The 8,107-nt window shown below is 34.7% G+C and overlaps 1 long non-coding RNA gene across 1 annotated transcript; it reads right to left on the bottom strand.

Moving 5' to 3' along the window:
- Positions 1 to 1,092: 1,092 nt before the first annotated feature.
- On the bottom strand, positions 1,093 to 2,657 carry LOC113337684. The gene is made up of 3 exons (XR_003354379.1): positions 2,275 to 2,657; positions 1,966 to 2,024; positions 1,093 to 1,312 (listed from the first exon to the last, which is right to left on the bottom strand). It is a non-coding gene; the product is annotated as an uncharacterized LOC113337684 (long non-coding RNA).
- Positions 2,658 to 8,107: the final 5,450 nt, after the last annotated feature.

An 8,107-nucleotide genomic window follows, 5' to 3' on the forward strand; every position in this document is an offset into this window, starting at 1 on the left:
GGGCCAACGAGATAATTATTTAAAAGGAACTTCTGGACATTCTTAATCATAATAAAATGATAATAAGATCAATATAGTCTCTAATAAGACAAATGTTATAGGCTAACTAGTCGGGCGTTCACCCTATGATCTTTTATGTCCCACTGTGTTCCAACTATAAGTGGAACAGTTCCAATATTGGAGATTATAACAAGAGGAAAAACCAAAATTGCTAAATATCCCTCAAGAATACAACAATTCCTCATTTTATTGGTATTTCAAACTGTTCATCTACCATAGAAATGATATCTCATACTGGGATCGGTAGAGAAAACCAATTTTATATTGGATTAAAATGTTTCTTTAAAAAAATTTAAAGAAATCATTATCGTTTCTACATAAAATCCACTTTTTTTTTGGTTATTAATGGTTTCTCATAAAAAAAATGGAAACCAGTGGATTATTATTGAATAAAACCGTATTTAATGGTTAAGGTTTGTTGCAAACCTATGATCCTACCGTTCTTTTTGAATCAGCAAAGAAGATCATACCAGATTGGCTCAAAATTATTTTAAATGGCAAACAATATACTTACCTCAAACCAAGGTGACTTACCCAAAAAGAAATAGTATACGTACATCCAAGTAGAGTACATACAAAAATAAATCAAACAAATAATTAGCATAACCGTGCAAGCGTATTTAAAGAATTATAAAACAATTACTAAAATAAATTGTTGGAGAGAAAATTTTCTTATATCACCAATTTTCCTTTTGTTGATTTTCTTCTTAAAAATTTCGAAGCTCGGTGTTGAGCAACGTGCTGATAACGTGTTATAAACTAAAAGAAAGATGGAAAGTAGAGAAAAAAGAAGAAGAAGAATTCTCATTAGTTGTGTATCATACAATTGTGTAAGGACCTCTATTTATAAGTCATACAATAGAGTGGGTGGTTAATGGCATTAAGTAATAGAGATAATGGCTTGCAACCATTACTAGCCATTAACATGTACTAAGATGGAGGTTACAAGAAGAATAATGGTGGTGAAGGAGATGTAAAGGTGGTGATGTAAGTGTGGTGTAAATCCACCATATATTTATAACATAACAATTCAAATTATTTTTTATTTATGATTGATAATACATCTTATTATTCCAATTTCAACAAAAATATACATGAGAGATGACAATTAATTATTCTAGTAAAAAAATAAAATAAAGTACAGAGCATTGATCACAATCTGATGGTACTGCTTCAAAAAATATAACTGTCTGATGGTACAATACCACTTGGGTAGCTCGAACAAATGGTCCTCCCAGAGAGAGACGGTACACTACAACACAAAAGCCACACAGAAAGAGGCTTAGATAAGATTGTGGTATCCAGTGAATATGTTACAGAGATTGAATTAGGTTCAATATTTTACATATATAATTATGACTTAGTCTACAAAAAAAACGAATAGTTCAGCAGCTACACTTTAATCAAAACCCAACTAGTGGAACTAAATGCCTTTCTCTTTGATAACACACTGGTTAGATTTGTGAAAGACGTATATAAACCTCAACTTAAGACCATAAGTTAAATTCAAATTCATGAAAAATGCATTGAATATAACAACTGAACTTGCTCGTCAAACTTCCAGACAACTATAATTCGGGAAAAAAAAGGCTAACAAAATCATGCGAGAACCATTTCAATTATATTATTGCAAGGCTAATATAACTATATAAGGGATAGAAAAGTAGATGAGCATTGAAACTTATTATGAACCTTATAATGGTGATTAAAAGAGATACTAGTATAGGGAAACCAACACCAGCTGATACTAGTTTGTCAAAAGTAAAGAGAAATCTCGTTGTAATAAGCAACCAAACAAAGGAAAGTAAAGCCAATAAAAATACAGAAAGATGGTAATTTATGAATAAATAGTTAGAAATCAGAACAATATGAAAAAAGAAGACAAGAATTATAATTGAATTTTACCAGTTCAGATACGCAAGAGAAAAGAATGGCAGCACTTGATGAAGCATTATTCACTCCACCTACAATAACAAACAAACATGCATTAACATTTCCTGAATGAAACTATACTTAATTGAAAATATCAGAAACATTCAGGCAATACTAACAAACTAGAAGATATCAAAAAATATATCAAAACCCTAGAAAGTTTCAGAAATTAGGTTACACTTAAAGCGATTAATTCTTCACCCTTTTCTTCCATTTTTAGTTTAGGCCAGATTTAATTAGAAAACTTACATAAAAAACATGATGAAACTAAATTAAATTTACCTTTTTACGAGAGTTGTGGCTTCCTTTCCAGATCACGTTGATATCTCTTCAACAAATTCCAGCAGTTTCGAAATTAATTCATCAATAACCATATCCAGAAGGTGGTGTAGAAAAGTGAATCTTGATTTCTTTCTGTTAAGGATTTTAGTGACTATGTTAATGAAATTTTCTTCACCTTTTCATTCGTTTTAGAATACTAAAATTAAAGAGAGCTTAGATTTCTTATACATAAAAACTGAGTATTTGACAAACTAAGAGCTACTTCAAAAGAAATCATCGGATGATTTCTTTGAAATCCGCAAATGAAAAATAAACCTTTTAAGGTGATGGTATGAAACATTTTCATTGGTTACTTAGGGTGTGTGCTAGATCTTTGGTTTTTCTTTTGCCTGTGAGAAAATAGGATGAAGAAGATAGGAGAGCGAGGGTGACGGAGATAACAATAGAAATAGATTTTTTTTTTCTTATTTGACGGAGTATAAAACAGATATACGGGTGTCAATATTACTCGTCAATGGAAATTCAATGGTTAGCTTCCCACGCGTGTCAATCCGAAATCACCGCATGTAATGGTTCTTTTGATTTTCATTAATAAACGTGGACCAAAATGATACCATGCCGATCAATGCATCTAATGTTGATTGCATCCACAAGGGTGAAGGGTCCACTTCTTTAGATGCACATGGAGGGGATTGGTCGACCTTTAGGTATCCATTATTAATATGCTTTTAGTTAAGTGGGTATTTTTACGACGTGCATGTTGACATTATTTAGTCCATCTACACATAATTTGTAATGTTGTTGGAACCTGATTGATATGTTTTCAGTTAAGGGCGTCCACGGTGGACGATCAAACCCATTTATTTGGTGGAGAAACAAGAAACACTGGGACAGACTAAAGACTAAAATTCGGACCAAAACAAAATTCCAGAACAAATATAGTCTGGGACCAAGACCAAAACCAAATTTGGTCGAGCGGACATATAATGTTCGTCTGGAGTTGGGCGAACATACAATGTTCTCCCCAAGAGAAATCGAAAGAAAAAAGGGAGCGAACATATAATGTTCGTCCCATGAAAATTCAAAAAAAAAAATGGGGCGAACATATAATGATGTCATCATCAGGAAGAACATGTTTTATCTTTGTAAGGTTTTTGTAGAAACTGTTAAAAACATAATTTGTGATTATTTTAGAAAACCCAATAAGTAAAGCCCAATAATTATCTACACTAAGTAAAACCCAATACATGTTAGAATCTTGTAGGCCTTCTTTACATCAAGTATTATCTAGAGAATTCTTTTCTCTAGAATTTTCTTGTAATATCTAAGTTGAGAGTGTAAAGAAGAGTCTAGATAGAACTATCTAGAGAATTAAGTGGTTGGTGTACAAGCCTATAAATAGGTAACAATGGTTCACTTGCAAACCATCCAAAACTCAAGTGAGTGATGTGAGTGAAGTAAGAGTGAGAGCTAAGCAAGTCAAGTGACTACTATTGTAAGTAGAGTGAGCCAAAGAGCTACACTAAAATTCCCTTGTAACATTTTCATTTCCAATTAATTAAAGCCTCCTCTTTTCAATCAACCAACTTATTTTCCTAAATCATTTCCATTAACCCATCACACTTCCGCATTGCGCCAACAAATATGGTATCAAAGCAAATCTAACCCAATAATCCTAAAACTCTACTCATGGAAATTAACCAAAGTATTCAAGGTTTCAACTATGCCCAAAGTATAATTCCAATTTTTTATGGTGAGAGTTATGATTATTGGAGTTTACAAATGAAGACATTGTTCATTTCACAAGATCTATGGGATCTTTTCGAAGAAGGTTATGAGGTACACGAGACGGCAGAAGCTCTATCGGCATTGACGGATGCAAAGAAAAAAGAATACAAGGAAAATAAAAAGAAAGATGCCAAAGCACTACTTTTTCTACAACAAGGAGTCGTCAAAGCTATTTTTCCTCGAATTTCGTTGACGAAAACTTCGAAGGATGCTTGGAATATTCTCAAAGTAGCATTCCAAGGATCAGAAAAGGTAATATCCATCAAAATACAAAATTTATGGCGAGATTTTGATAATTTACTTATGAAAGAAAATGAAACTATCCAGAATTTCTTTTCAAGAGTTACTGGAATAGTAAATCAAATAAGTAGTTATGGAGATACCATCGAAAATAAAAGAGTTGTAGAAAAGATTTTAAGAAGCTTACCATTTAAATTCGACCATATCGTTGCTGCCATTGAGGAGTCAAAAAATTTATCGACTCTCTCGGTACATGAATTAATGGGTTCACTCGAGGCTCACGAGAAAAGAATAAACAGGTTCGCGGAACAACCATTGGAGCAGGCATTTCAATCAAAAATAAATTTCAGATAAAAGAAAAATACGGAAGCCGGGAAAAAAAGCTCTAGAGGGGGATCGTCATCCAACTCCCAGTACGAGAAAGGGAAAAGGAGGTTATAGAAACAACAATCAAAGGTACGGAAAAAATAACTCCTCAAATCTCCGATGCAATGTTTGCAAAAATTTTGGTCATGCAACTGAAGATTGCAAGTATAAGTGCACCGAGTGTGATAAATTAAATCACATGGAGAAAGATTGTTGGCTTAATGAAGCAAACTATTCCGAGAAAAACAATTCTCAAAATCAAGTATTTTATTCCTGCCTCACCTCGCAACAAGAGTCGCAAGGTATATGGTACGTCGACAGCGGATGTAGCAGCCATATGACAGGAAACAAAGAATATTTCGTAAAATTGGAGGAATAAGAGATTCCGCCGGTCAAACTCGTATATGTAAAGTTCCATAATGTTGAAGGAAGAGGATTCATATCCGTACTACAAGGTCAGGTAAAACTTGATACATATATGATGTTCTTTATGTTCCTGGCCTAGCTCAAAATTTATTAAGTGTTGGAAAACTCATAAGAAAATGGTACTCACTACATTTCGAAGACGGAGAATGCACAATTTATGATAAAATTAATAAGCAATTGGTGGAAAAAGTAAAAATGTAGGAAAAAATTTTCTTTCCTATATCTATGTCATCAATTGAAAATTGTGCAATGAGTGCCAATCATATTGATGAAGGAAAGCTGTGGCATTTGAGATACGGGCATCTCAATTATAGATCCTTAAAGGTTCTGAAATCAAAAGACATGGTAATTGGGCTTCCCAATATCGACGGTGGAGATAAAGTATGTGAAGGTTGTATTCTTGGTAAGTTTCATAGACTTCCATTTACCAAGACATCGTGGAGAGCAAAAAGGCCCCTCGAATTAGTGCACGTTGATATATGCGGTCCGACAAGAACAACTTCACTCAACAACAAAATACATTCTCTCTTATTCGTGGACGATTATACCAGGATGATGTGGGTGTATATTCTCGAGCAAAACTGCGAGGCATTCCCTAAATTCCTAGAATTCAAGGCGCTGGCAAAGAAGCTAAGTGGCCATCTATTGAAGGTTTTTCGTACAGACCGTGGTGGAGAATTTACTTCAAAAGAGTTTATCAACTACTGCAAAGAAAATGGAATTAAAAAGGAGGTCACCGTCAGATACACTCCACAACAAAACGGCGTGGCGGAAAGGAAAAATCGTACGATCGTGGAAATGGCCCACAGTATGCTAAAAGCAAGGATACTACCCAACACCTACTGGGAGGAAGCAGTCAACATAGCAGTCTAAATCCTTAATCGCTCGCCAACAAAAGCAGTTCACAATAAAACTCCATACGAGGCATGGCATAATAAAAAGCCTGAGGTAACTTCTTTCAGAATTTTTGGTTGCGTTGCATATTCACATATTCCATCTCAACACAGAGATAAGTTGGATGAAAAAGGAGAAAAGCTAATATTCATCGGATATAGCGAAGAGTCTAAAGCTTATAGACTTCTAAAGCCAGATAAAAAGGAACTGGTAATATCAAGAGATGTTATCTTTGATGAATTCAAAGATTGGGATTGGAATGATAAACAAGATAACCACAAGTCGCCACTACTCATCGAAGAAGAGCCAGATCATCCACACCAGGAAGAAAACACTCCACCAGCAAGCCCGAGATCTCCTAGTCCGGCACAAGAAAGTCCAAGTTCATCTGAAGCAAGTGCCCCACCTAGAAAGGTGCGTTCCCTAAGAGATATTTATGGTATATCTAATTGTGCATTTATAGCACTAGAACCTCAAAAATATGATGAAGCGGCAAAAGAATAAAAATGGAGAAAATCCATGGACGAAGAAATGCGAGTAATCGAGAAAAATAAGACATGGGAGCTTTTTAATCAGCCAATTGAAAAATAAATAATTGGTCTGAAATGGGTCTACAAGAAAAACTGTAATGAAGATGGTTCAACCCAAAATCACAAGGCAAGGCTAGTTGCAAAATTATATTCCCAACAACCAAGAATCGACTACAATGAGACATTCGCCCCAGTCGCTCGCATGGAAACAATCTGGATAGTGTTAGCCTTGGAAGCTCAACTCAAAATGAGAGTCTACCAATTAAACGTAAAGTCGGCGTTCCTAAACAAAGAGGAAGAGGTGTATGTTGAACAACCTCAAGGATATGTCCGAAAAGGAAAAGAAAAAATGGTTTATCGTCTCTGCAAAGCAATATATGGTCTCTAGAAAGCACCGCGTGCATGGAACAGCAAAATCTACAAGTACTTCCGAGATAATGGATTTGAAAAAAGTTCAACTGAGCCATCACTCTACATCAAAAAACAAGGTACGGACTTCTTAATTATCTGTCTCTACGTTGATGATTTAATTTAGTGCCAGCAAAAAACAAGAAATTGCAGAAAAATTTAAGAAGGAGATGATGAAAGAATATGAGATGATAGACTTAGGACTTATGCGATATTTTCTTGGGATTCAAGTAAAACAATCTCAAGAAGAAATATTCATTTCCCAAGAAGAATATGCAAAAGACTTACTGAAAAGGTTCAACATGATAGATTGCAAACCAATTGCAACTCCAATGGATACTAATGAGAAGTAGGCAAAAAATGATAGAGCGACAAAAGTTGATCCAACCTTATTCAGAAGTCTAGTCGGCTCACTGATCTACTTAACAAATACAAGGCCAGACATAGTCAATGCAACCAGCATTGTTTCTCGGTTTATGAGCGATCCAAGCAAATTACACGATGTCGCCTCTAAGAGAATTCTTCGGTATATCAAGGGAACAAAGAATTTTGGCATCAAGTATACAAGAGAAAAAGACAATGATTTAATTAGCTTCACAGATAGCGATGGGGAAGGTTCTATTGAAGACCGAAAGAGCACATCAGGCTATGTTTTCTGTATGGAAAAAAAAGTTTTCTCTTGGAGTTCTAAAAAACAAAGTACGGTGGCATTATCGTCAGCCGAAGCAAAATACAGAGCATCAACAAGTGCAGTATGTGAAGACAAGGAAATTGAGCTCCATATATGTCCAACAAATGAACAAAATGCCGACATTTTCACTAAAGCCGTCACAGTGGACAAATTCAATCATTTTAGAGAAAATCTTAACATCACAAATTAAGAGGGGGTGTCAAAAACATAACTTGTGATTATTCCGGAAAACCCAATAAGTAAAGCCCAATAATCATCTAGACTAAGTAAAACCCAATACATGCTAGAATCTTTTAGGCCTTCTTTACATCAAATATTATCTAGAGAATTCTTTTCTCTAGAATTTTCTTGTAATGTCTAAGTTGAGAGTGTAAAGAAGAGTCTAGATAGAACTATCTAGAGAAGTAAGTGGTTGGTGTACAAGCCTATAAATAGGTAACAATAGTTCACTTGCAAACCATCCAAAACTCAAGTGAGTGAAGTGAGTGAA

The sequence above is a fragment of the Papaver somniferum genome, unplaced genomic scaffold, assembly GCF_003573695.1.
Source record: "Papaver somniferum cultivar HN1 unplaced genomic scaffold, ASM357369v1 unplaced-scaffold_172, whole genome shotgun sequence".
Classification (NCBI taxonomy): domain Eukaryota; kingdom Viridiplantae; phylum Streptophyta; class Magnoliopsida; order Ranunculales; family Papaveraceae; genus Papaver; species Papaver somniferum.